This window comes from Zosterops lateralis, assembly GCF_965231275.1.
Source record: "Zosterops lateralis genome assembly, chromosome: 6".
Taxonomy (NCBI): domain Eukaryota; kingdom Metazoa; phylum Chordata; class Aves; order Passeriformes; family Zosteropidae; genus Zosterops; species Zosterops lateralis.
The window spans coordinates 188,895-216,467 of record NC_139761.1 but is presented as its reverse complement, the minus strand read 5'-3'; the positions used below and the strand labels follow the sequence as shown (position 1 = coordinate 216,467).

At 46.6% G+C, this 27,573-nt stretch overlaps 1 long non-coding RNA gene across 1 annotated transcript; it reads right to left on the bottom strand.

Moving 5' to 3' along the window:
- Positions 1 to 4,450: 4,450 nt before the first annotated feature.
- LOC310910783 lies at positions 4,451 to 19,624 on the bottom strand. The gene is made up of 3 exons (XR_014590399.1): positions 19,547 to 19,624; positions 14,464 to 14,597; positions 4,451 to 4,551 (listed from the first exon to the last, which is right to left on the bottom strand). It is a non-coding gene; the product is annotated as an uncharacterized lncRNA (long non-coding RNA).
- Positions 19,625 to 27,573: the final 7,949 nt, after the last annotated feature.

Here is a 27,573-nt window from a genome sequence, read left to right as displayed (position 1 = left end):
GATTTACACAAAAAGCAACAAGGCTAGGAAAGAACTTCTCATTTTCTGCATCTGATTTTCTGCTTTTATTTTGATAGCTTCTGTGCATTGCTGAAGACAGAAAATTATCGTGCTAATGTCAGAAACAGCGACGCGTTAACGTGTTAATTACTGAGGACTCTAAAAGCCTGAATTCATTTGTGCTGAATGAGTGCGAATTATCTGATTAATCCTTTGGTCGTGACTTCCGGAGCTTCCCCTCCACGGGTTTAGTCTTCTCATTTATAGCCGTGTCTGCAAACCACAGACTGTTTGTACATCCGTGTGGAGCAAGGGCTCCCCGGAATGAGCCCGCTTGGCAAATCCACAGGTGAGGGGGGTCCGGGGATAACCTGCCTTCTCCCACACGGCCGGAGCAGCGTTCTGCTCTAGGGAGCTCCTGAGCTTTGTAAGCCCTGAAAATTATTTTGATTCAAGGGGTTTAGGAATCAGATTAAGGTTTTTCATATGCATTTCTATGCGGTTTGTGTGCAGCTGTGTGAAGTGGTTTTGTGGTTTGAAGGGATTTCTTTGAGCTCCACTGTGGGGCAGAGCCAGCCCCTCTGAGCCCTGGCAGAGGAATCTTCACCCCGAGGTCCCAGCCTGGCCCCAGCGCGGCTCAGGCATCCCCAGCCAGCCTGGGAAGGGCTTTCCCCTTGGGCCAAGGCCACCTCACATCCCCTGTGCAGACACCCCTGTGCCCTCACCCAGCCCGGCCGGCGCACCCGCACCGCGGGGAGACACCCAGGGAGCTTTAGCTCAGCTGGGGAGTTTTTATGTTTCATACAAAACCTCTCAAAACAAACCAGACAGGGGTAACACTTGCCCCAGCCCTGCAGAGCGCTCTGCACTCCCTGTCTCTGGGAGCATCTACCACATACCCCGTGTAAAACAAGTAAATTTGAAGTTATAGGGATAGAAGCCGAGACTAAAGTGACACCTGAAGACACCCGAACCAGAATTAACAAGTGTTGCTTTTTTTTTTTCTTTTCTTTTCTTGGGTTTTGTTTTGTTTTTGTTTTTTGGGGTTTGTTTTGTTTTGTTGTTTGTTTGGTTTTGGTTTTTTGTTGGTTTGGTTTGGTTTTTTGTTTGTTTGTTTTGGTTTTTTTTTCCCACAATTACAGGCAAGGGCAAATAACCCTTGAAACAGTGCAATTTCCCTGGCCAAAGAGTGGGGAGTCAGGCTAATCAGGGGTGCTCCCCATCTGCTGGGGACCTCTCTCCTCACAACATCACCACAGGTGGTGGGAACAATCCGACCCTCATGGACTCTCCCCTCAGTTTCAGGCAGGAAAGGATGTCCTGCAGATGATGGGGGAGCTCTGCAGTTCCTGGAATGAGCCCTTCAGGCCAGTAACGGGGCTGTGGGAAGGCCAGAGGGAGCCAGCAGCCACTCCCCTGTGAAACACTCACCAGTTCTGTGGAAGGCACAGTGATGTCTCACAGAACAAGTGATGTGTTTTTACTGGCTCAGAAAAAGGCACTTTTCTTTGCTAGCTTAGAAACCGAGCCTGAAACATTTACACACAGCCTCACCTTCTCCTCATGTCCAAAACCTGCCCACTGTGAGTAAGGATTTCAATCTCATGATAAGCCTCTACTGACACAATTAGTGCTCCCACCCCAAACCCTGGGAGGCAGAATTCAGGGAAAGGTTACCTTTAGGATTTGCCACCTGTTTGAGAGAAACCCCCATGTGCCCAGACAGGGGAACAGCTGTGTCTTCATTCCACCTTCTGGCACATGCACAGTAGGACATGGGGCAGCTAATGGTGTGCACTCCTCCATCCTGAGCCTCTGGGCTTTTGTTCTCAAAGTCCTGGATAAGTTTATTCATGCAATTGCAGATGCTGGGCCATGGGTAAGACAAGCTGTTATTTTGTTGTAGAAATTACATTTCCCACAAGCACCTTGAATTCAGAACTTATGAAATACTCCATTTGTGTGTGTAGCAAACATTTATGTAATGCCTTTAGCTGGGAAAAGTCACCTTTATGGCTTCCTCTATTATTTTTATTCTTACAGATGGTGCCAAGGAATCAATGACCATGCCACATATTTTGGCAACCAGAGCAAATGGCTTTATGTGGAACCATACAGTACCTGCCTTTATACTCTGGAAACAAAGTCAGAATTTCTCCTAATTCCTACTTTTTAACCAATCCTATGCAGTCATTAAAATTAAATTAAATGCACCTGCTTACAGCTCTTGACCTGTTTCAAGTCTGGTTTTCACCAGATCTCATCCAGCACAGCTCCAAGGAGAAGCCAGAAGAACCTCAGCAAAGTGTCAACAGGTGGTCCCAGTGTGGAGGTCACATCTCCCCTTAACTGTCGCCGTCCCTTCACACTGCTGTGACCTTCCTGCTGGCTTGGAGAAATCCTGACACAGGGGAAGGGCTTCACTGTGTGAACAATAGTTATTGTACTTCCTCTTTCTCATTTCTTTTCCTCCCAACCTGTAGAAATCTGCAGGCACTTGCTGAGAGCATCGAGCCTGAATTCATATTTGCACAATCCGTGCACTGAGGCCAAGTGTCTCCTGTAATTCAGGGAATGTCACAGGGAGCAGCCCTGACCACCTGGAGCCTTCTGAGGCCTCAGCCCGACTGATCTGGGCCCTGGGCAGGGGAAGGCTGCTGTGAGCACTGGTGGATTTGTGTCTATGGACCTGGTATTTTCTGTGCTCAAATTCTATTTTTTTTTTTTTTTTTTTTTTTTTTTTTTTTTTTTTTTTTTTTTTTTTTTTTTTTTTTGTGTGTGTGTGGGAAGCTGAACTGAAATTGAAGAGCATGAGTTAAATATTTCATGTCATGCTGGAATATATAATTCATGATCAAATCCTTCAGAAAGGAAAAGATAAAATAGAGCTGCAAAAGCTTTAAATAAAGTATTTTCTGTCCCCTTTAGACAGACTGATGGAAAAGTGCTTTTCCCCTTTTCTACTGGTGCTTTAAAAGAAATTAGAGAACAACACGTTAGCAGTAAAAACAAATACTCAAGGTACATTTGAGGAATTGTTATTGTTTGTAAGCAGATGTAATTAACATTTTATACACACTTATATAAAGTAAAGTATTGCACTTGGTTCCTCCACAATTCACAGCCTCTCTTAAGAGCAAGACATATTGGCCTCAGCCTGTAAACATCTGCACACCTTGTTATTTGTTGTGGTGACCTGGGGAGCCCTGGACAGGATGATGTGACTATGGCTCTGACAGAGCTGCTCCACTCCATTCAGAGGGGTGAGGTGGTTCCACAAGTCTGTACCACGAAGGGTTTGTCACACTGGGATGGTGTGTGGGATCACAAAATCAGAGTGGTTTGGGTTGGAAGGGACTTTAAATCCCACCCAGTGTCACCCCTGCCATGGCAGGGACACCTCCCACTGTCCCAAGGACACCTCCCACTGTCCCAGGCTGCTCCAAGCCCGATGTCCAACCTGGCCTTGGGCACTGCCAGGGATCCAGGGGCAGCCACAGCAAATCTGGGAAACTTCAGTCCCTCCACACCCTCACAAGGAAGAATTTCTTCCTAATAGCCCAGCCAGCCCTGTCCTCTGGCAGTGTGATCATAACAGCTCCTGCTAAAATGTCTTTCTTATGGGTCCCCTGTAGCATTGAGAGGCCACAATCAGGTCTCCCCAGACCCTCCTCTCTGCCAGGCTGGACAGTCCCAGCTCTCTCAGCCTCTCCTCACAGCAGTGGTTCTGCAGAGCCCTTGGCTGGGCTCTCTCCAGCCTGTCCATGTCTCTCCTGCATGGGGAGCCCAGTTCTGCAGATGTCACCCCACCAGGGCTGTGTAGAGGGGCAGCTTTGCCTCCCTCTGCCTGCTCTATCTGAGCATCGACCTCAACAGAAACATCTGAAAAGAAGTTTTTAAAAAATCAACAGAAATAAATGATAAACAACAAAATTTCAAAGCAATAATCACTTTGGGGGCTGTTTTCCTTTGTCACACTCATAGTGACAAACCAAGATCACAGATGAAAGATCTTCAGATTTTTCAGCCCGTGGTTCAGGCAATTTCCAACAAGATCCCAGGGGTGCATCTCCAAAGCAGGTCTCTGAGGGCAAAACTTGCTTTTGGAAGCTTTGGGATTTGCCTGGCAGAGTTTGTGCACTGTCCTTCAGCACTCCTCCCTGATGTGCAGATTTCAAACATTTCTGAGAGCACTCACTTCTGTTCAGCAGCCCCAGAAAAGTGCTCTGCTTCCTCCAGTTTCTGTAGCAAAGATCCAAATTGTCCACTGGCAGTTTACAAAGCAGCAAGTTAATGCTGGGCTCCCTTTGGTTTGTGAAGAAAATAACCACAGAGCTTTGACAACTGAACAACAGACAATTGCATGTTGTCTCTGTGTTTTCTGTGAAGGAATCGATACAAAAACACCAGTGAGATTGTCACACGCAGTTAATCATCCCTAGGAAACACCACAGGGCAGCTGTCCCAGGATCATCCAACATGGAAAAGCATCAGGATTTGGTAGTGATGGCACATCTGTGTAAGCAATGAAGCTGCGAGGGTGCAATTAACCTGAAAGTGAAGCAAAGTAAAGGTTTTCCCCAGCCCTGCAGAGTGTGGATGGCTGTGCACTCCAGTGGACACAGCCACAGCCCACCTGGCCCTGCACAGGGAGCCACAGCCCCCACCAGGGCCGAGCTGTCAGTGGGATATTGCTGCCACTCCCATGCTTTCCTCCTTTAAAGGTTTCCCCACTACCTTTCCATGCAGGCATTTTGTTACAAGGAATGCAGAACTGGGAGGATTTTTCCCTCCTTGTCCCTTTTTGGAAGACAAATAAAAATTTGAATTAATTTAAAAAAAAATCACAAACATATTTTCAGCCTTGGCAAACAAAGTCTTGATGAGAGCCAAATGCCTTAAAACAGCACGTGCCTCAGGACAGGCTGAGGGAAAATGCAAACAACAGGGTTTGTTTATAACAGCTGGCAGAGACAATATGCTCTGGAAAATGTGTATAAAATACATAAATGCTTATAAAATAGAGTAGGAAAAGGAGAGGAAGCAATGTTTGATTTCTACAGAACACAGTATGTCAGGAACCCTCTGGTGGCTGTGTGCCCATGCCAAGAGCAGAGGGACAATGTCCAGAGGCTTTACAGACCCAGTGCCCATGGCTGGGCTGGGGGGGCCTGTCCCAGCCACACCACAGACCCCAGGGCAGGTGCTGTGGCCACCTCTGGCCTGCAGAGGTGACGTCCTGGGACAGCTCCATGGCCTCAGAGGATGAGGTGAATGTTATATGTGTGTATTATAAAATTGGCTTTTCGCAAGATGTGTGCTATATGATTAATAACATAGTAAGGATATAGGATATAAGTTTATTTCTGCTATTGGTAAGACTAGATATAAAGGGAGTAGTTGGTGTAAGTATGCTTAAACTGTCTGTTTGGTTGGGATAACATCCAGTGAACATGTAAAGAAGACTCTGCTACTGATAACACCAACTATCAGCATCTACCACCCACAGAAGGCACGGACCAAGGCCCGAACTGGAAGCAATAAAAAGGACACAGCCACGAAACACGCATGCTCTAAAAAGGCGGACCCAAGGAGGGGCCATGCAAAACGGTTCCTGGAATATGGAAACTAGTTTAGGGAATTTCATATATCGATATAACGGGAAGAGTATTTAACGAGTATCCCTGAGAAAGTGAGGGGTGGACTTGGCTGAATGCCAAGTCACCCGGCTGGCCGTTCTTGGTTTTTTCTTATCTCCTAATTGTCTTAATTATTTTATTAAACATATTCCTTAAAATTTACTAAAAAGTGAACCTCGTTTTTCACATGAAGACCAGAATTTCTCATCAGGGAGCACCATGGGGGGACAGCCATGGGGGGACAGCCATCCCAGAGCCATGGGGACATTGGCTGACACCCCACCTGTGACTCTGATCTCCCTCAGCAAGAACCCAGTGCTTCCTGTGGCTCTGGGGTCAGGACCCTCATCCACACCTGACCCTTGGACAGACAATACAGTCAGTGCCTGAACGGCACCTCAGGAAGGCAAAAAGTCCAAGAAATGCACAGACAGACCCTTCGACAGGGCCAAGAATGCCAGCAGACTCCAAAAATTGCCAGGTGACACCACCTAGCATTAAGATGAAGTTAAAAAATTATTGGTGGTGTTTCACACAAATATAAATAAATTTTAAGAAAACAAAAAACCAAAACCATTTGTGGGAATGCAGAAAATGAAATCTGTGATCAGGAGTTCCAGAAAAAGACACCAACCTGTGACTCCAGATAAACAGACAAAGTAGAAAATGACTGTAGACTTATCAGTGTTGTATTGTAATTCACTGCTTTTTCAAGCTTTCTCATCATGATTGAGTTCAGCCTGTAGGCTCCTGCTGCCCATGAGATGCAAACACTATTGGCTTCACTAAATGAACTTGGACATCAAATCCCTTTTTTCCTCTGCTGAAACAGCATCTTGGAGAGTGTTAGAGTGAAGGACCCACACCATCATGTCGGTGTCCTTGGCGACCTTTCCTTAGATCTTTAAAACATCTCTGGATGAATTTACGCTTGGAATTGAATAGCTCTTTACTGCTCAGGCTGTTAGTGCATTAGAAATGTCAGCCTTTGAAATAGACATCACAAGGAATTTAGTTACAGAAAGCAACACAATTTTATCACCTGACAAAAACAAGCTTAAAACACTTCAGTTAAGAGACACAGCTGATTTTCACCTAAATAAAGCAGGAGAAATACCCTGTCAGTTGTTTCCCAAAGCTAACTTATCACAACGCTGATGCAGCAAAATTGAGCTTTTGAGATCCTGCGGGAAAATAATTTTATTTATTTTCTTCCTTTTAACAAAGCATAAGAGCATGTGGGAAGTGCAAAGAGCCAGACAGACAACAGACGTGATTTTTGAAGAATCAGATTTTAAAAGCTGATTGGAAGAGATCAGGAAGAAATACTTGTCATTTCATTGGTTTTCTGGTCAAGCCTCCAGGAGCCCAAGCTTTCTGCCCATGCCATCATTCATTACTGCATGAGCGAGGTCACAGAGGTTTTGCTGCAATTCTTTGCACTGCATGCAGTGCTCACCTGTCCAGTTATCATCATCATTGCATCATCACTTCTATCATCTTGTCATTACCTACGACATGGACATGCCACTGAGCCCGGTGTAGAGACAGAGCTCTCATCAGACTTGAGTTAAAATTAATCACAAGCAAGCTCTAAAACAAAGACAACTCTTTCTTTCTCAGAGTAGAGGCCCTTGTGTCCAGATGGAAGCTGCTGTATCCTGTGCCACAAAAGCCCCAGTGAACCCACAGTGGCAGCACCTGGCCCAGTCTTGGTGTCACATCAGGGTTCTCTTGTGTTGCTCCTCCTGCTCTTTCCCCCACTCGTGGTCCTGCTGATGGACACCCCTGGCCCACGGCAGTGACTCTGCTGCACCCTCTGCTCTCAGTGCTCACCTTTCCTCCCCACCTCCAGCCCTTCCCACACCACCTTTGGGTCTCCACTGCAAAATTATCGTTACTACTCAGGATGGCCGAGTAACAATACACAGAACTCCACTCTTTTCGGAGGGCTCAGAGCAGAGTTTATTGAAAGGCAGATTCCTTTATACCGTGTTTGGGTACAATGAATAGGGTTGGCCCTTTAGGGCACCACCTCTTTGTAAACATCTCTGCCAGTGAACAAGTCGGAAAAACACCAGGGGTCAGGAGGAGACTGTCTAAGGGGTTGTTTATAGGGATTGTTTTGGGTTCCTCTTCACGATTTCCAGGCCAGCTTTTCTCACAGGCTTCAAGTCGCTGCCTGGAGTCTATTTTCTGAGCACAGAAAATGTGTGCAACATTCAGTGAGTGTCTCACTGTTTCTCAATGAATTGGCTGTTTTCTGCATTTCTGTCTTCTTTGAGAGATCCTTATGAGACATCCATGCAGACCTGCACACGCATTGCCTCCGTAAAGATTTTCACTACCCTTAACCTGACCCTAATCTCAGAATATAAAACTCAGATATAGAACTGAGATGCTTAATTTCTAGTTTTTCAGGGAGGGATGTCCTTATATTGCTGGTCTATTTTAGCAAACACATAAGTGCCTTCTCGTACCAAATTTGCATTAAAAGCAGGAGAGTAGCTGAGAAAAGTCAGTGAAAACAAAGTTAATTGCTGCAGCCATTAAGCGCCGATAAACAGAGCCGGGTGTGAAAGAGTCCCAGGTTTGGGTTATCAGCATTAGAATCATGCTGAGAATCTTGAGTGGGAGGCGAACCACCAACAGCAACATTCATCAGCCCAGACTCCGACTCCAACGTGATGATAAAAAGAACATCAATCATTAGCTGCGAGGTAGAAACAACAAAAATGCAACGGGAAGCCTACACCTACTGTTAGGTACTTGAGAAAACTTTAACAAGTCTGAGATATCTCTGGAAATAATGTGCACAGGTGTCTTGAATAATGGAGAGCTTTTAATGTAATAATGGAGATAAACTGATAATATAATTACTGGCAATAATTCAGCAATCAGAATTGTTGTCAAATATTGATGCCCTTGTTTTTTCAGAAGTTTGACAAAGAAGTTGTCAGTGTTTGCAGGGAAGTGAATCAAGATTTATACAATTTAGTCCAAGCACTCCTCCTGTGTTCCCTGTTGTCTGATCAAAACACAGGAGGAGCACCATGTACTGCACGCTCCACTGACCAAGCCTCACATCCTAAAGAAAACACTTCCCTGAAGCACAGGGCACACCTGTTTGCCAAAATGAATACATCTGACCTGTCTATTGCGGATCTACCTGCCTCAGGAGTATGTTCAAAACTTTTGTGTTTCTTCCTTTCCCTCCACTTGCCACAAGACCGATCCCTGAGTCTGTGGCCAACAGATTTGGTAGATCTTAATTTGAGATTATTAACGATAGGAAGAGATGTAGGAGAGGAAAGAAAAAAAAAAAAAAAAAAAACCCAGATTTTTTTTACCCCAAAGTTTTACAGATACTGGATGAAGCAGAATCTGGATCCTGATGTCCTGATGATCGAGGTCGAAAACCCCAAATCCCTGTTTTCCACTGTGCCATCCCCTCACTCTCAGGGAGTGAAGAGGAGCAGAACAGCCCCTGAGGCTGTGAGCACCACAGAGCCCGAGAGCTCCACTTGACCTGTAGCACCACCACTACGAAGAACAAGTGATTTGGGAGAAATGTCAGTTTTCACTTTGCTGTAATAAAGAAATGTAAACCCCCAGGGCAGTGCAGGGGCAATGATCAGTGGAGGAACTGTGACTAGCACAGTGTGATAGAGACAGCAAGAAAATGTGAACCTTAATAAGAAATGGTACTATCAAAGTGTTTTGAATAAGGATGGGCTGTTTCCATAGCAACCAAAAAAAATTAAAAAAAAAAAAATGAGAGAGAGGAAAAAATAGTCAAGAAATTTTCCAAAATTCTCTTCCATGTCAAACAAATTTTCCCTGAATCTAGACCAGCAAAAAACTGGTTAGTACCAGGGAATGAAGACCACTAACACAGAGAGTGTTCTCCCCTTTATAAATGTTTTTGGGGATGCACATCTCATAAAATTTGAATGTTTGCCAGACTTGGTCAAGGAAAAATGTACCTTAGTTATTAATGATACACCATTTTCCATAGTGATAGCATTTCTGTTCGATATTTCTGTTTATCAACAGTCTGGGCAAGGGGACCAAGTGCTCCCTCAGTCAGTTGCAGATGACACTGGTTTGGGTAGAAGTGCTGATCTACCAGAGGGCAGGGAGGTTCTCCAGAGGGATTTGGACAGGCTGGTTCAATGGACCGAGGCCAACAGTGCAAGAATCACTAAGGCAAAGTGCTGGGTCCCACCCTTGGGCCACAACACCACCATGGAATGCTCAAAGCTTGGGAAAGAGCAGCTGGAAAAGCTCTCTGGTGGAGACAACCCAGAGATCTCCGGCAGCCTTCCAGTGATGTGCATTAGACAGAGCAGTTTTTCTTCCAGAGCAATAACTTCAGAGTCCTAAAGGATTCAGACCACTCTCCTGTCTCCAGGTCTTACATCTGTGCGTGGGGTAAAATCAGTCTTATATGCTGGCCCTGTGTGAGATCATCTCTCACTCTCCATGTGGAATTATGCAGCTTTCAGTGGGCCTCTCCTGCCAGCTGTTCTGTGATCGTCGTCATTTTCTCTATTTTTGGGAGAAGTGATTGCCTGAAGCACACTGAGCTGCCATCCAGCAGCTGTTCAGGTTCACTTTCCAGGCTGGGCAGGAATGCCTTTGGGATTCTCCCTTCTAACCAAATTACTTGTTCCACCAGCTGAGCACATGGCACAGACCCTCTCTTTTATTTAATCAGTACTAAAGCTCTCTAATCAGATCAATACTAAATCAAATTTTGCTCATTATTTATATTTTTATGTTGCTAAAAATGTCAGTTGTTAGTGCACGTCCCTCAGCTGTTTCCAGGGCAGGATGCAGACCTGAACAGACTCGCCCTCACAATTTGAGTGGAGAGTTATGAGCTGAACTGTGCCACAAGCCCACCCCTGCAGTCGTGGCAGGAGCCAGGCCTGCCATGAGCCAGGGCAGATCCAGCAGTCACACACCAGGACAAGCCTCAGGAGCAGAGGATGGGGCTCAGCCCACATCCAAAGGCATCGTGTCTCCCACTCACAGGTGCCAGCCCCTGGCAGCCCCTGTGGGGTCTTGGTGCTGAATGAGGTAATCCTTTTCCCATAACAAAAGTTTCCACAGTTCTCCTTGCTCAGACCTCATCAATCTGCACAAACAAAGCCTCTTCCTTAACATTTTAATGCCAGTCCTATTTAAAACTACCATTCATGATTCAAAGAGCCATTTATTTAATTAGGAGGCACTGAAGATTTTACCCAGATACCATTGTCTGACATCCAATGTGACTTTGGTCTCATAACACACTCTGGTCTCTAATGGCTGGGTATTCAGTGTGCCACAGTCACTGTCTCAGTACAGGGCCATTAGCAATGCTGGTCAATTGACTGAGTTCTCTAATGAGACCCTGGATTATCTGCAGAATCTTCAGCGTTGTCAGTATTTACCCCGTGCTGTCCTGCTTGGCCCATGAGCCACCAGAGATCTGGGGTAGGACAGGATATTTCAGCAAGAGGATATTCATCTGCACTCACATTTGCACTCCATTGCCTGGATAGAAATGGTGGAGGAATGGGAGTAGAGAGTTCGGTTTAAATTCAAATATTAACAATGCATTTACCCTGGGTGAACAGCAGCCCAGTGACTTTCTTGCTGGGTAAAGCCATCAGCAGGGATGTCAGGAGCTTCTGCCAGACGGGCCAGACACAGCTCTGCTCGTGGGGGATTTGGCACCACACATAAACAGCCTGGGGGAGGGCAGGAGTGTGGGTTGGTCAGGTCCTTCTGTCCAGGAAGGGAACCAGGCCCTCTCTTCAGCCACCTGCCCTCCCCTGGCTGGCTGTCCAGCAGTGTCAGCAGTGCCAAAGCCTCCCGTAGTGCACACTCTCCTCCCACTGACCTGATCCACTTGCACACAGCAGGGACAGGGGCAAGGAGCTCCCACGGCTGCTGGAATGGAGACCTGCGTCTCTGGTGCTGCTGCACCTGCCTTTGTGCTTTGTAAACTGCACCCTGGAAAGAATGGAGAAGCCCCTGCATGTTCCAGTTGGGTCTCTGATATGAACTGTATGACATGGGAATAAATTAGAAGGTTCACTTGATTTTTTTCATATTTATGTCCATCAGAAGTGCAAAAGTGAGAATAGACACTCTGGTTACAGACTAATGGAAACTGGGATTGATCCTCTGAGTCATTCATGTTCCTCCAAAGTTCACTTCTTCCTTCTGCTAGACAATTCTTTACAGCAATAAATATGCCTCTCTGACCTTTCTGACTGTAGGCAAGAGAATGGATTGGGCAAAAGGAAATAGTGATCAACAGAAATGTGTACAGTGCTGAGCTGGGCTCTCCTGGTGCCTTGAACTGCAATGACAGTTCAGAAAAGACAATGACCTCGGAATGGCTTTGCAAAGCACAGAGTAAGGCAAAAGAGCTCTCCCTCTTTGGGCTTAACATGCATTTAAAGTTGTGCTACACTTCACCCCTGCTCTTGTTTGCTCTGAGGGGCATCATGAGGGCAGTTGTGGTGTCCATGTAAGAGTCCTCCATCAGCTGCACCCCTCAGTGCCCAGCTCACAGTCCCTTTTCCCAGGAACTCCTGAGCCCACAGATTCTCTCCATTCCCAGGCTTTGCCCCAGCTCTGCAGTTTGCTGGTGTGGTGATACTAATGGTACAGGTCCTGAACAACTGGTTCTGGGCCCTTGGCTCCCAGGAGCTCTGAACCACCTCAGTTAGGATCATAAATGAGGCCTTCCAAATGCCAGGAACTGTTTCCAAGAGATAACTGTTATTTGCTCCCGGAATTACATTGAGTAGAGCTGCTGAAGAATGTTTTGTGCACTGTCATGCTTTATTAACCAGAAAAGAAAGCAGAAAAAAGCTACAACTGTGCAAATCTTAACTATTGTCTGTCAACATGGATTAAGAGCACCCAAACTTCATTGCCTGAAAGGCTGCACTTGCCTAATAACACAGTAATAGTTTTCATGTGAGGCCTCAATTTAATTCTTCTGCATTCCTGGGCCGTTTAGGCTGCTTTGCTTCAAATGTCACATTTAATCAGGGTGCCACCTTCTGTTGAAAGCATGCATTTTAAATAAAACTTTGATAGACATTTGTCTTACATAGAACTTGTCCTTCCATGCAAAGATAAAAGAGGAGCACTGAAGGGAGGATTTGTCTAAAATCAAAGAAATCAAAGAAATCCTTCTCTCACTGTCTGCTGGGTGCCTTATCCTCAGAGTTCACTTTCATTACATATCACTGTGCAGATGCCACCAAATTAGAGAATCAGTAATTGACCTCTGGAGCCACTCACTACAGCAAGGTGCAAAGGACCAGAGCCCGCCTGGCTGCCCAAGGTGTGTGTGTGCCCTTTACCTGGTGATGTGCACTTGTCCATCCGCCAGCCACCCATGAAGGTGTTCACAAATTTATTACTTTGATGAGTAATAGTTAATTCCAAAGGCCAAACTTTGTCTCTCTTTTCCAAGAGTCAATACTCTGGGTCACAGCATGGCAGGGCTGTGTCCCTGGGGGTGGCCGTGCTGGGCAGTGGCCACGGGTCAGGCTGTGGTGCTGCCTTGCACTGCCCTGAGCACCATCTGGCTCAGCTCTGGATGGTGCCCAGTGCCCTGCAGCAGCCTGGCAGTGCCCACACACCCAGAGTCTGCCAAACTTGCCTGTTCCCAGAGAACAGTGGAGCTGTGGGGGCTGTTTTGGCCACAGGCTCACACTGGTGCCTGTAGACCCTGCATGCATCGTGCTCACTCCAACTGCCTTTGTTCACAGATCCAGGAAAGGCTCTGCCGGGTCAGAGCTTCTTGCTGGGGACTGCCAAAAGGGAGGAAGGAACCCCATGGGCTTGGAGTCTTTCTGGAAGGTGCTGCCTAGTGCTCCAACTGCTTCAGGTGGCTGCTGGAGCACTATTTTCATTTTTACCTTCTTCATTTATTTCCCTGCTGCATTTTACTGTGTTTTCAGAGATTGACAGTTCCAGATGAGGCTCTGGTTCTGAGTTTTCATTGGCTTCATCTAATTCATTTGAGAAAACCCCAGTCTCTGAGCGCAGCTCAGCCCTGAGAAGGTGCTGTCCCAAGTTAAGCTGCCCAACCCAGCACCACTGCTACAGGGTGAGAGCCCTCCCTGCCTCCCCTGTGCAGGGCAAACAGAAAATCAGGGGGAAGCATGGACTTGGAGTGGATCTCAGAAACCGTGACTATCTCCTAAATAACAAAGTGCAGTGACTCACCTTCCTCCAAAAAGTTTTATCGAGGAGGGGAGCCAAGAGGATCCTGTTTATTGTGCATGAGCCTCAACAGCAAGTGGGATGAATGTGCTGAGACACTGAGGTCAGCAGAAGAGCAGCCAGAGGGAACCCAGGGACTGATGATAATTTGCATCCTCTGCTCCCACCACCCTCAGGCTTGAGAGCTCATTTCCTGGCCATTAACCCAAATCAGAGCAGACTGGCCCCCAGCAGAACAGCTCAGAGGGACACAGGGACAGACTGGGGCCTGGGGAGGCAGCTTCACAGTGTCTGAGGCAGGGAAATGTTGAAAGAACCCGAGGAAGGATCATGGGATTGCACAGTGACAAGAGAATAGCTGCAGGAAAGTGAACGCCTGCCAGATCACAGTTTAGAGAGGCCACAGCCCATGAGCTTCATCTGGTTAATCCAAGTCAAAATAATGTTATGAGAAATTTTTAAGCCTTTCCTCCCATACTTTGCAAGAGAACAGATCAAGTATATTTCCAAGTCCTATTTATTTACTCATTTCTTACACACACAGTTTATCCACAGGGATGCGATGCAATGTGTTCCTTACCATGTATGATGGGGTGATGTGTCCTTGGCAGCAGGAGGGGGATTCTGCTTGTGCCTTGTTTTGATAGGAGCAAATCACATCAGAACATAAATACTGGTTTAACTCCAATCTTTACACCAATCTGGAAGCATTACCTAAACATTAGAGAAAGTGAAAGTCAGCCCCAGGACATGCAGGGTTACCTCTGTTAACCCTGTTAATGTTAACCCTGCTAATGTTAACGTTACCTCTGTTCCTGTGCTCTCCACCATCATTTGGCACAGTCTCAGCAGGGCCAGGGTGGGTAGTTACCCCTTTGAGTTATGGGGCTGAACCTCTTACCCTCCCTTTCCTCCACAGGGTCCTGCTGGTTTTCATGACTCAGCCTGTTCTGGGAAAGGTCAGGAACTCTTAGGGGTGCAAATTCCCATGTGCTGTGCCTGTGGATCTCAGTGTCCACGGGAATGAAGGACCATTGTGTGTCTGAACAGATCAATCATTGTAAAGGCAGCTCCATACAGACTGAGATTCTACTGTCTCTCTTTACATGTACCTGTGGGTTTGCCTATGAATGTACATTTTAGCACTGGATGCAGGAGTCCAGGGAAATCACATACAGAAACAAATCCCATATCTGACCTCCTTTGGAAACTGTCAGTGTCTGGGTGAGAATGAGGGCATGGAAATGGTTTCAAATTTAAATAAGTAAACATAAGGGTGTAAACATGCATCTCCCATTTGTCCCTGTCCAGAAGGGCTGAAGAAGGGATTGTGGGATGCTCACAATGGCATCATCAGCCAGAGAAGCTCTAATTCTGCTGGGCACAGGGAGTGTGCACACTCTGAGACTTTGCAAACACTGACACCACTTTTAATCAAGGTAAACTTTGGTCATTTCACTCAATATTATTTCATTTGAAGAACTGTGCTGTGAAAAAAATAATTTTCCTTAATTAATATTTTGCTCAATTAATTCTTTCTCTCAGAAGAGATTTGAACTTTATTAAATTATTCTAAAGAAAGAAAATACATCTCAATACAGTTACTGCATTAATTCAGTGTAACCCACAAGCTTCCATTTCAATAATCATTGCCATTTCTATTGATCTTTGCAAAACTTCTCAAATTGATAAATTTTCCCAGAGGTTAAATTTTGCCCTAAGAAAGAAGAGAAATGTCATGTCTCAGACTCCTGGAATGACTTGCAAGCATAAAATAAGACATGAAAAAGAGGCAGAGAAGCAGCCAAGCTATTTTGCCTGAAGGAACATAATTCTGTTGTTTCCATTAGCTGTGCAGATGCTGCAAAATTCAGGCTCCCTGTCCTCTGTTCTGTCCCTTTGACACCTGGAGCTTCCTCAGTGTCCTTCCAGCTGCTGTTCCTTTGGAACACCTCTCTCCTCTCCACCAGAGATCATTCCAAAGAGCATCCACCTACCCATGGCCACCTGCTAGTGGGTTTTCCAGCTGCCAGAAAAACCCCTGCCCTGGTCTCCCAGGCCTTTGTGCTGAATCCCACCTCTCTTGACAGGGCTGAGGGCTGGGCATCCCCACACCTGCCTGTGGGGACTGACAGCCCATCAGCCCCAGGCAGGTCCCAGCCCAGCGCCCCTCTCCTGGCCATCCTGGTGTCCCCACGGCCCCCAGTCACAGGGAAATGTGTCACGGGCACAGCCCCCATGGCCCCGTGCTCTGCCTGGCAGGGCTGGCTGGGCTCCCCTCCACACTCCTGCCAGGGCTCCTGTGAGGAAGCCAGTCACCCAACATCTGAAGACAGCAATTAGTATTCACATAAAGTATCTCTGAAATCATTCCACTCCATAATTATGCTCAAATTCATTAGCAAGAATATTAGAACTATAATTAACTTCCAAGCCTTGCATGAGCTCCAGATAAAGCCAGAACTTGTTATGAGAGATGGCTTCTGGAGCCACTGGCATCAGGGAGGCAAAACTACACAGCACAAAGGGAATGTACTGCTTAAGAGCTTCAAACCCATGGTTTTACTTTGATTTCTTTTCAATGTCCTAGTATAAACTATAATCCTAATATCTGATCTCTCCCTTTTGCATTCTGTTGTTGGATTAGGATTCCTAACAAGAAAAATCACAGAAAAGCCAACGTATCAAGTTACTTTAAATTGCTCTGTTTATATCCTAATGAGGACTGCAAAGCACCCTGCAGGATTTAAAACCATAATTTCAAAATAGAAAACTAGGCATAAAATGTCTTTGAAACACTAATTAGCCCCTGACCAGTTGTTCCAATAGTTAGGAATGATTCTCCTTTGGTGGGAGTTACTCAATGCAGATTGGATCTTGCAGTAGTGTCTGTATAATACCTGGGAGTTTTGGGCTTGGGACAAGAACCAGCCAAAGACATCATAGAAGACATTGCATATGAGATTGTTAGATCATTCTAATCCTAAATTCCAGTCTTTCACTTTTGAAATCAATATTTTTCTACTTGTTTGAAGAAGACACTATTCCACCCCAGCAATCCACAACACTTTCAAATATAAACTAAATAATTTTTAAACTACATAATTTGAAATGTTTGAGGAAGCTAATGATGCTGCATGTGTGTAGTGGGTTGACCTTGCCTGGGCACCAAGTGCCCATCAAGCCACTCTTATCACTCTCCAGCAGGATAGAGGAGAGAAAATAAGATGGACAATAACTAGTAGACTGAGATAAGGCAGTTTATTAAAGCAATGAAAGAAAAGCCAAAGTTTGTGCATGCATAAGCAAAGGGGAAAAGTTATTCTCTACTTTTCATCAGCAACTAATGTTCAGACACTTCCTGGGAAGCAGGGCTCCAGCACAGGCAGAGGTTGCTCCAGAAGGCATCAAAGTAGAATTACAAACCATCCCCGCTCCTCCTTTCTCCCTCAGCTTTTATCTCTGAGCTCACCAGCTGTGTCCTCTCCCAGGGTCTGGCCCACTCCCAGCCCCTTGGTGTGGAGAAATGTTAGAGAGACAGTGCTGCTCAGCAGTAGCCAAAACACTGCTGTGTTATCAACACCCTTCCAGCTTCCAGTGGAAAGCACAGGGTGAGGGCTGCTCTGGGAAAATGAGCTCTGTCTCAGTCACACCCAGTACAGAGTGGCCAGGAATCCAGCCCAGGGAGAGCGGCCCCTGCAGAGCTGTGGCCTGGGGCACATGGTGGCCCCAGTGGGATGGTTTGTGCTCCAGGGCTGCAGCAGTGGCCCCAGTGGGTCACAGAAGGGCTCAGCCTCAGCAGGAAGGAGCAGCTCCAGCACCCAGAACTCAAGGTTCAGCAGGGTGCCTGCAGCTGCAGTGGGAGCAGGGGGAAGAGTGGGGAAAGGAAGGGCCACTGCTGCCCAGGCAGGGGTGATGAGGGACATGGAGAGGGTGGCAGTGCCATCGTTGCCCTGTTTCCCCAGCCAGGGACATGGAGGGGGTGGCAGTGCCATCGTTGCCCTGTTTCCCCAGCCAGGGACATGGAGAGGGTGGCAGTGCCATCTTTGCCTTGATTCCCCAGCCAGGGACATGGAGAGGTTGGCAGTGCTATCTTTGCCTTGATTCCCCAGCCAGGGACATGGAGGGGGTGGCAGTGCCATCGTTGCCCTGTTTCCCCAGCCAGGGCTGCACTCAGGTGACAAACTCTCTTTGAGAGTCTGGAGAAGGGTGACTCTGCCCTCAGCAGTGGGGTGCCATATCCAACTCTGCAATTCAGGAGCCCTGCTTGGCTCCTGAAAGGCTCTAAACAGGAAGGAGATAAAACTCCAAATGACAGGAGATGTTTTTACCTTTGCAGCAACAAACCACATGGATGACAGCTGTTACACTGTGCTGGAACCTGCCTTTTGACAGACAAGTCTTCAACAGGAGGTACAAGAATTATCAGTAGATAATTAGTTTTGGTTCTTCTCTGATAATGGCAAATGGGAAAGAAAAAAAAATCCACGTAATACTTCAGATAAGGAAAGCTTCTGATTTTGTGCTGGTACCCATATTTTTCCTTGAGAACAAACAGGAATTTGTATGCTTTTGTTTACTTGAGTCATACTGTGTTTCAAATATGATTTATGATTTATCTGTTTCCCTTTTGGTCCTTCTGACATATTTGGTTATATATGTGAGAATAAAATCATGGTGTTTCATGGAGTTTGGGAGAGTAGAAATTGTACAGTGCCTTGCAGAGATATCCTATCAACTGCTGTCCAAATGGAGAGCAGTAAATCTTAATCTGTTTTCAAGGAGCCATACACTGCACATTTTTTATGGCAGTTGTGAGATGTATCTGATTCAGTGACACTGTTATGGTTCTCTCAGCAGACCTCTGATGGTGACATCTCACAGCTCCTGTCAGATGGCACAATGGAGGTATGCTGCACAAACATGTTTTTGGCAAGAGACAGAACCAAATGGAAATGGAGAGCTCATCATTACAGCTCTGAGATGGAACACAGGGGTGGAGGAGCTGCAGCACTGCTGGACACCCTGCAGGACAAGCTGCCAGTGGTGCCTTTGGGCTGCCTTGTGCTCCACAGGCAGGGAGGGATACAGGAGCCCTGCTGGAATGGATGTCACTGCCCGGCTCTCAGTGGATGTGCTCATCTCCCCAGGAGCCTTCCATGGTCAAGCACCAGGAGCTGCTTCCCAGGTGGGCTGAGAGAAGAGCTGAGCAAGGTCCCCAAGGTCAGCATCAAAGTCACCAAGGCACATCCCTGTGGTGCCTGACTGCTCATGCAGCGAAGGCTGGTGCTGGTGCCCTACCCCAGCTTGTTAATATAGTTCCTCTTCCAGCCTTTCACACCCCACCAGCATGTGCAGCCTCTAGCCACTACTCAAACTTCACTCCTCACTTTCTGCCCTGTGGCCCCTACCCAGCACTTTCATGGCCAATCCCCCCTGCTCTGATCCTGACCCCAGGAAGGTTTGTGAGGGGGTCAGTGTCCCTCACTCACCTCAGCTGATACGTTCAGAACCAAGGCTGTGCTGTGCCCAGGGTGGGACAAACAGGGCAGGAGGAGAGCAGAGACCCCACTGATCTCAGCAGCACTCCCAGATGTAAACTACCCTTAAGGGCAGCAGCTTCTTACTGATTCCAGTAAGAAACAAGTACAAACAAGACTTACGAAAGTTTTGGTGAGATGATAGGGAGCTGTGACAGGAGCAGAACAAAATTTAGACCTTTTCTCGCTTTTGTAGTCCTCTGGAATTTTCTGTTTAATTTTAACTACAGTGGAAGTGAACTACTGAGAAGAGAGGGCAGAGGTACAAATGCAAAGCACTCCTTGGGCTGTGGTGTTAGAAGAGTTTATATAGAAAAAGCACATCTTTAACCTGAGCAAGCATGTTCACAGCTCCCTGGAGTTTCTTGGGGCAGCTTCTACTGAACACAGTATTACCTAATTACCTAATGCTGCCATATGTCCAAGCTCACAAAGGGTTTCTCCATGCAGGGCTCTGTCCTTGTGGGTAGCCAGCACCCTGCTCGGGTGTCCACACGGCTGCTGATGAGCCACAAGTGTCATGTGCTCCACCCACATAAGCTGTGCTGAGCTGCCTGCTCTGCTGTGACTCCTCTGAAAGATCCCAGTGTCCCTTCTCTAGGAGATCCCTCTGTCCCTCCTCTGGGAGATGCTGGTGTCCCACACCACACAGCCCAGCCTGCACAGAGAGCCAGCCAGGTGCTTGCACAGGAGTTCACACCAGCTCCAGCTCATCCACAGGGCTCAAGACAGAGAGGAAGGTAGTGATGGAGAGAGGGAGAGCACCCAGGTGTATCTGCTGTGTGATGTCAGGCTCTTGCTGTCAGTGTTTTCCTTCTAATGACCTCTAAAGCACTACCAGGTGATGCACAAGCAGCCCTGAATCCTGTACTCAGAGCAGCCCCTTTGATCCCTGCCAGGTGATGCTTTCACCTGCTTTTCCAAGCAGAGGAGCTGCTGCTTTGTCAAGGTCACCAATACATGTTCCTGTAATCTTTGTTTCATTTGGGTTTTGATTATAAATAAACAATGCTTTCTCGGTAGGAGGGAGTTTCAGTCAAGCCCACAGGAGAGTCTGTGCAATGCAGAGCCCCAGGCCAGAAGTCCCAAAGCAGTAATGGTTGGTGCCCAGGCCCCTGGGCATTGCCCCGTGTTACCTGGTGCCCACAGCCAGGATTCCTTCAGAGAACGAGGCCATGTCAGGAATGAACAGTGAATAAAAACGTGTGACCATCAGCACACTGAACTACTTCATTAAATGAACAGGTGCCCTTGAGAACATATTGGTCCATCAGTGCTTTCTCCCATGACTTGTCCACAGGAGCAGGCAGCAGTCTGCAGTGAGTCCCATGCTGTGAGATTCTTCTGCACCTTCTGGCTCTCCTGCTGCAGGAGCCTCAGGCTTGATCCTGCCATTCTCCTGCTCCCTGGAAATGTCCCTTCCCCACCACTTTCTCCATGACCTTCATGAAGGGGCTCAGTTAGCACTCTGAGGCTGGATCAAGTGACAGACTTTCTTCCATTTTCTTTTTTTATGGTTCCTTTATCTAGCATTTGTTCTGAAAGTCTCTGCCTATACACACACAATATATTTGATGTATAAGCCCATATAAATACCACTGGCATATAATGAGGCCCTGAAATTAATACAAACTATGTGCTTAGAGCTGCTGGATAATATTTAATCAAAACTCCAGTTTGACTGGTGATAAGTGAGAAATCTTAATTGATGGAGATATAAAATATGAAAAACTGCCTCTCATGAGGAGGCATTAAAACCTAATTCACAGAAAAATCTAGCTTGGGAAAAGCATTGCAATAAGGAAAGAAGGGAGTGGGCAGAGAGAGAACAAGAGGAAAGGACTGAGAAAGGGAGAGAGAGCCAGAAGTGAAAATGTGCACAGATTTACAATGTCCTGCAGAAAAAAGTCTCCTCTATTGCCTCTGCAGAGCAGTGTTGTACAGTGTTTGCTGCTAATGAATAACCAACCCACTCACTGATTTGTGCTCCTCTCCTGTCCCCCGCCCCGTTCCCAGCCTGGAATGATCCCAACCTGGGCTCTGCTGGAGCAGCTGGGATAGGGAATCAGTGTCAACAGAGAGTGGCAGCACCCAGGAGATCCAGGACAGCACACACTCCAATCCCGTGAGGTTTGTTTTGTTGTTTTATTATTGCTCCCTTGAGAAGATACACAACAGTTCCATTCAGCCCTTCTCAGCCCACTCACCGTTGGTTTTCCCTGTGAGGCTGTGCCAGGAGAGCAAGGAAGCTGGGAATATTCTGGTGAAATTAAATTTCCTCCACACTCACTGCAGTCCCAGCTAGGTGGTTGGGAGAAGATCCTGGGGATGGGAAAGCCTCAGGCAAATACCTTGAGTGGAGAATTATCATCTGAAACACCCACCATGCTGCAAAGTATTGGGCAGTAGCAGAATAAACTGTGATGTTTGACTGGGCAGGAAGGTGCTGATTTTCCACCTCAGGACAGGAAACAACATCACTCCAAAACTGCATTTCCACCATTCTCATTACCTGTTCCCTACTCTGTGCTGAAGGCTTGTGTCTTTGTGGCCACAGGGGAGCAGTGGGAGGTGGAAGAGGAGGGAAGAAGAGAAAAGAACCACTTGAGAGTGGAGCAATGAGGGGTTTAGGCTTGCACTTGCAAGCCCTGAGGAGCTCGACCCTGGGGATGCCTGGGTATGTGAGAATATACCACATTCCTCACAGTTGGGGCAGGCAGCACCCAGCCGTGCCCAGCCCTGCTGTGCTCAGCTCTGCCCTGTGGCCCCAGCCCCCTGTGGGGCCAGCAGTGCCATTGCTGCGTGGTCTGGCTGGGAAAGAGGCATCTGCAGCGGTGCCTGGCAGTGCCTTTCCTCCTACAGTGAATAACTAATCTTCTCTGAGCTTTTCCATGACGGAGCACATGGCATAAAATATCAATTTCTGTAGAGGCATCTAATCCAAATTCTGGAGGCATTAATGACTTTATATTCTGATAAACTCTGAGACTAACTTCCCTTGGTATGAGGGAGGAACACGCTGTGCATAGCAACAGAGAAGCAGATGGAAGGTGCTGATGGAAACGATGATTCAGTAGCAGCCAGGCTACTGCCGTGGCAGTTGGCAAGTGTTTGACCTACCACACAGCACAACAACTGCCACAGGCCCCTCACTCTGGTGTGGCCAGGCCAGGCAGTGGGCCAGGACATGCCCTGAGGGCAGGCAGGGTCTCCTGCCCACAGCCTGCACTGGTGGCCACTCTACAAAATACTCACATGGAAGGATGTGTGACAAGCTGCTTGCAGGATTGTTTTCCAAAAACACTTCACCTTTGAAATAAATATATAAAACTTCAGATTATTATTTTTAAACAGTCATAACAAGAAAAAGTCCTGCTTGTATTAGAAATCACCTCTGCTGAATCAACCTGGCACTTTTCTGTGCTTCAAAGAACCCCGGGCAGCATCCTCCCTCCTCCGTTCACTTCTGCCCTGGATGTGCCTGGAGTGGGACCTTCCTGTCATGGATAACGAGCCTGCTAAGCTGTGCCTCATGGCAGAACAGCCCCTGTTTGCAGCCTGGGAAGGTCTCTGGTGAGCTGAGAGCTGTGGCACAGCTGGAGGAATACCTCACCTGGCCAAACACAGTCTCTGCTGGTTGACTTACTAATGCCCTTCTCATTTCAGCACAAAGAGCATGTGCCTTGAGGATGCTTATGTGGTGCCATGAAATCCTGCTCACCTGTGGAAGATTTCACATCAGGTCTTACCTTTATTCGGTAGATTAAGGACTTTAAGTACTGAAGTTCTTTGCTACTCCCCAGAGCAAAGAGAGGGCCTGGGCTCTGGTCTCCCATGGCCCCTCCCACATCAACCTGCATGTGTTTTCTTATGGCTCAAGGCACTGATTTCATTCATAAATTATTTTCATTAATAATTACTTTGAATATCTCTCAAGTCTTTCTTCAGCTTTACCAGTGCTTCAGATTTTTTTTTTCATGAGCCAAAACATTCATTAATATTCACTCTCTTAGGAACCAGAGCATCTGTGACTTGCAGAGGTAGGAGCAGTGTCATCAGCTCAGATGAAATCTCTCACTAAATAATTAAAAATAATCAGTGATGAGCATTTAATCATTACCATCAACTGAAGCCAAATCTTCTTCAGTATAAAACAGAGCAAGTTTCTCTGGCCTCTCAGATAGAACAGAGACAAGGCCTGGCAGCCAGGGGTCACAGGGGCAGCTGGCACCCCTTGCCAGCTCTCAAGGGGCTGCAGGTCCCTGAAGGGGCTGAGGAAACCAGCAGGTCTTAGGATTAACATCCTTCCAGGGCAGCTCTGGTCCCACAGTGTTAGGGAAGGTGCAAGGTTGAGCCACGCAGGGATCCATGGAGCTGCTCTCTTGTCCTGGGTGAGACAGGATGGAGCACAGCACACATTCTGTCTGTGTACCAGGACACACGGGGCTGGTGCTGAAGTGTTTGGGAAAAATGCAGGATTTGGTCCAGACCACTGTCCCTCTCAGCCAGCAACTGCTTTTCCCACTGTTCTGGAAGTGAACCAAAATACCTTCCCTCACTTTGCATCACAGCAGCCAGGTCCCCTCCTGATTCATCCCAGAAAAAACTGAAATAGTTTACAATTGCCACCATGTTCTACCAGAGTATCCATAATTTCCCCCAGATGAGATTACTCATCAAGTTTCATCTGAATGTCTCCTACATAAATTCCAAGTGGGAAAATATAAGCCTGACAGTCACTTCTTGCTAAAGCTGGAGAAAAGCCTCCCCAGCATCCCCCCCTTGCAGAAGTGTGTCTTTGCCCTGCATGGCCAGACAGCTCTCTGGGCTGCTGGTGCCCTTCTGAGCTGCTCCTGTTTGACACTGAGGATGAGGAGCATGGTATGAAACCAGGTCAGTGGCTAACAGAGACTTTATTAAAGATTGGAAGTGTTTGGAGGAATAGGAAAAGCATCTGTTTGTTCTTTTAAATCATTATTACAAAAGTTGACCAACTGTAGCCACTACCAGGACAAGCCAAATGGAGAAGATTATACAATAGTAATACTATAGCATGCTTTTCCTTTGTCTATGGGAAAACATTTCTAAAATATTAACTCAAAGTATTATAAGAGCTGCTTACATTCTACTGGCTGTTCCTCTGCTTTTGAACCCAGGTAGCAAACAATTAATTCTCCTGTTAATTAGAGTGTCCAGAAAAAAAACAAGTTTTCCCTCTTTTAACTGTCTTTAAAATTGATTTTGAAGCATGTGTCAAACACTGAATACAGAACGTGTGCGCTGGTGCATTTTGCCTTGGAGTGGAGCATGATAGCAATCAAAGCTGCTTATTCTTGTTTACTACTGTTTAGCAGCTGAATATTTCTCTGCATTAAACATCTATCTACAGGCCACAGAAGGCAGATGTCAGCAATGGCTTCAGGCCCCTTCGTGACAGAAAAAACAAAAAGTGGTGTGAGTGCAGTTGTGAGTGCCATTTGTGCTTTTCCCTTGCTCAGTGGAGGGGTCACGGGCAGCCCTGGACTGAGATGAGCCCCCAGAGCAATGAGCCTGTGCAGACTCTGCCACCTCCCCTCACTGTGCTCACCTTCATCCTTGCAGGAGAACACAACAGTAACTCTGCAGGTACTGAAATGCACAGCAGGGTGGCACAGCTACAAAAAAATAAAAAAAGTTGGGTGCATTACCCGGATTGTTACGTCACAGCCATAAATACGATGCATGGTGTCACAGTCTGTCACTGGAACAGCCACTGCCTCCCATCTGCCAGTCCTTACCCATTCTTTTCAGTGCTGAACTCCTGTTTCTAGCGCGATTTTTTTTGAAACCAATGCTCAAGTCACATTTCTAATTTTCCCTCTATTTTCTTTTGAGAGGAAGAGGTAATCAAGAAATTATCAACACGTTGTGAGATTCAAGCAAACAATATTTGGAAACCAAAGCAATGACAAGCAATTAGGACCTGGTGTGCTTCCAGAGATGCAGCCAGTGACCATTGCCAGTGGGGCAACTGGGACAGTGCTGTGCTGCCAGGCCAGTGCTCTGCTCGTGCTGGGGGCACACAGAGAAGGAGGGAAGTGTCTGTTTTGCATGGTGCAGCAGCTGTAACTGGAAAAAATGTTCTGGGATAGAGTTTAGTTGATTTTACTTTTTCAAGGATATTTCCCTGATAGAAAAATTTGTGTATTTTTCTCTCTGTAATTTACATTTAGTCTATAAAATGGGAATATAATTTTAATATGAAATTAATAACAACCTCTTCCTTTAGGCTGCTTTGATTGAAACATGGAAGTTTAAGGAATTCTAAAAATAATGAATTTAGATTTTCATTGTAATTTCCACCTTCCAGCTAAGTAATGGATGATCACATTTCCAGCTGAATGTTCCAGACAGGAACAGAAGGACCAGGGAACATGGCTGGCTGCCCAGTTGAGTGCTGGGCTGAGCAGTGACTACCTGTGACATGATCAGCACCTGCCTGTTCTGTGGGCACTTCCTGTTCATCACAGGGTCTGTGTACCCTCAGGTCATGGTCCTTTGCCCTTGTCTGAACCTGTCTTTGTGATCTGCTGATGTCAGTCCTCAGCAGCACCAGGGATATGCAGATGTTGCCAGAGAAGCTCAAGACAAGACAAAGCCTTTACTTTCCACCTAAACTGTTGTTATTATTCTCTTCTCTGTTGTTATTTGGAAATTCAGTCAGCTGAAAGAAACTTATTCCCAACCCTTCTTACAGCTCCTCTTGATTTTTCCTCACAGCAATATATTCCAGAGATTCAAGTTATGTCTCTGGATAGATATTTCTGAGACTTGCTTCTGTGCTGTCAGGGGTTTAATTAGACTGGGGAGGAGTTCAGTCTTTGACAAATCTGATTTTTGAGGATGTTTGTTCCCAGCTTTCGTCTGACATTTCTGCTTGATGTGTCAGTGTCCTCCATGGGGGCTCTTATGAGGAATATGCTGTCCTTAATCCAGTGAAACTAAGTAGACTTTGGAGTTTGCAATCCTTGGGACTTCCCCAGCCATGTAGTGTAAACCCGGGCCCAGTGCATGGCTGGTGGCAGCTCGGCAGTGTAGCCTGGGCACAGCTGTGGCAGCAGAGGGAGGTGCTGCTCCCCTGGAGGACACAAAAGGGTCCACAGCCATGCTCACCAAAGCCACAGAGGTCCCCACAGCCCCTCCCCAGGAGCTGTGTGATTTGGGAAGGATGTGGGTGGGAAGACAGGTCTTGTGCCTGGATGTGGGGCAGGCAAAGGACTCTGTTGCAGGCTCAGGGGTTTCCCAGCAGCTCCGAGCCGAGGGGACCCTCATCTCCAGCACAACACAGACACATTGCTCCATGCCAGACAGGCTGCAGCCAACACATATGGTACTAATATAAATACTACTTTTTTAAAGCTGAATGCAAATTTTAAAAGTAATTTACTCATCTGTTATTCCTGCTCCCAGCATTCAGCAAATGCATTTTTATTCATCTGCCCTTGGCATGCAAGCCTCTGCAATTAATACTTGTATTTATCATAACTCCAACTGACTCTGACTTATGCCCCCAGGAAAAAAAGCTGGGAAAAGTCTTTTTTAGTCATTTTAAATGAACCCTGCGAGCCTGAGATTCACGGATGATATTTCATACATTTTCAATGAAATTCATATACCCTCAGAGGTTTTCTTCTCTCTCAGGATCTTTGACAGAGCTGTGTTACAGGAGGAGCTGACAGTGCTGGCTGTGCTCACACATTTGTGTTTCTGTGTGGAAGTGCTTATTTATCAACCATCCCCAGGGTTGTTACCTCAGTGCTGACCACCACAAGTGAAGGGAGGCTTTTGCAGAACATTATCAAATACACAGTATGTAACTGTGTGCTATGAGAGCATTCACAGTAAAATGAAGCAATGTACCAGTGGTGACTGAAATCTTCAGTAATAATAAATTAGTGTTCGGGAAATAAATGGATCAGGAAATAATGTCCTATTAGTACTACACTAAAAATCTGTTTGTGTAGTGGCCTCAAATACCAGCAAATGCTCCAAAATTTCCTTTTGAATCAGCCCCAAGGCTTTGCCAGTAGAAACTCACTGATAGTGCTTTGGCCTCTGCTCAGGAGCTGTTCAAATGTAAAAAGCCATCTCCCAGAAAAAGCCCAAAGCAA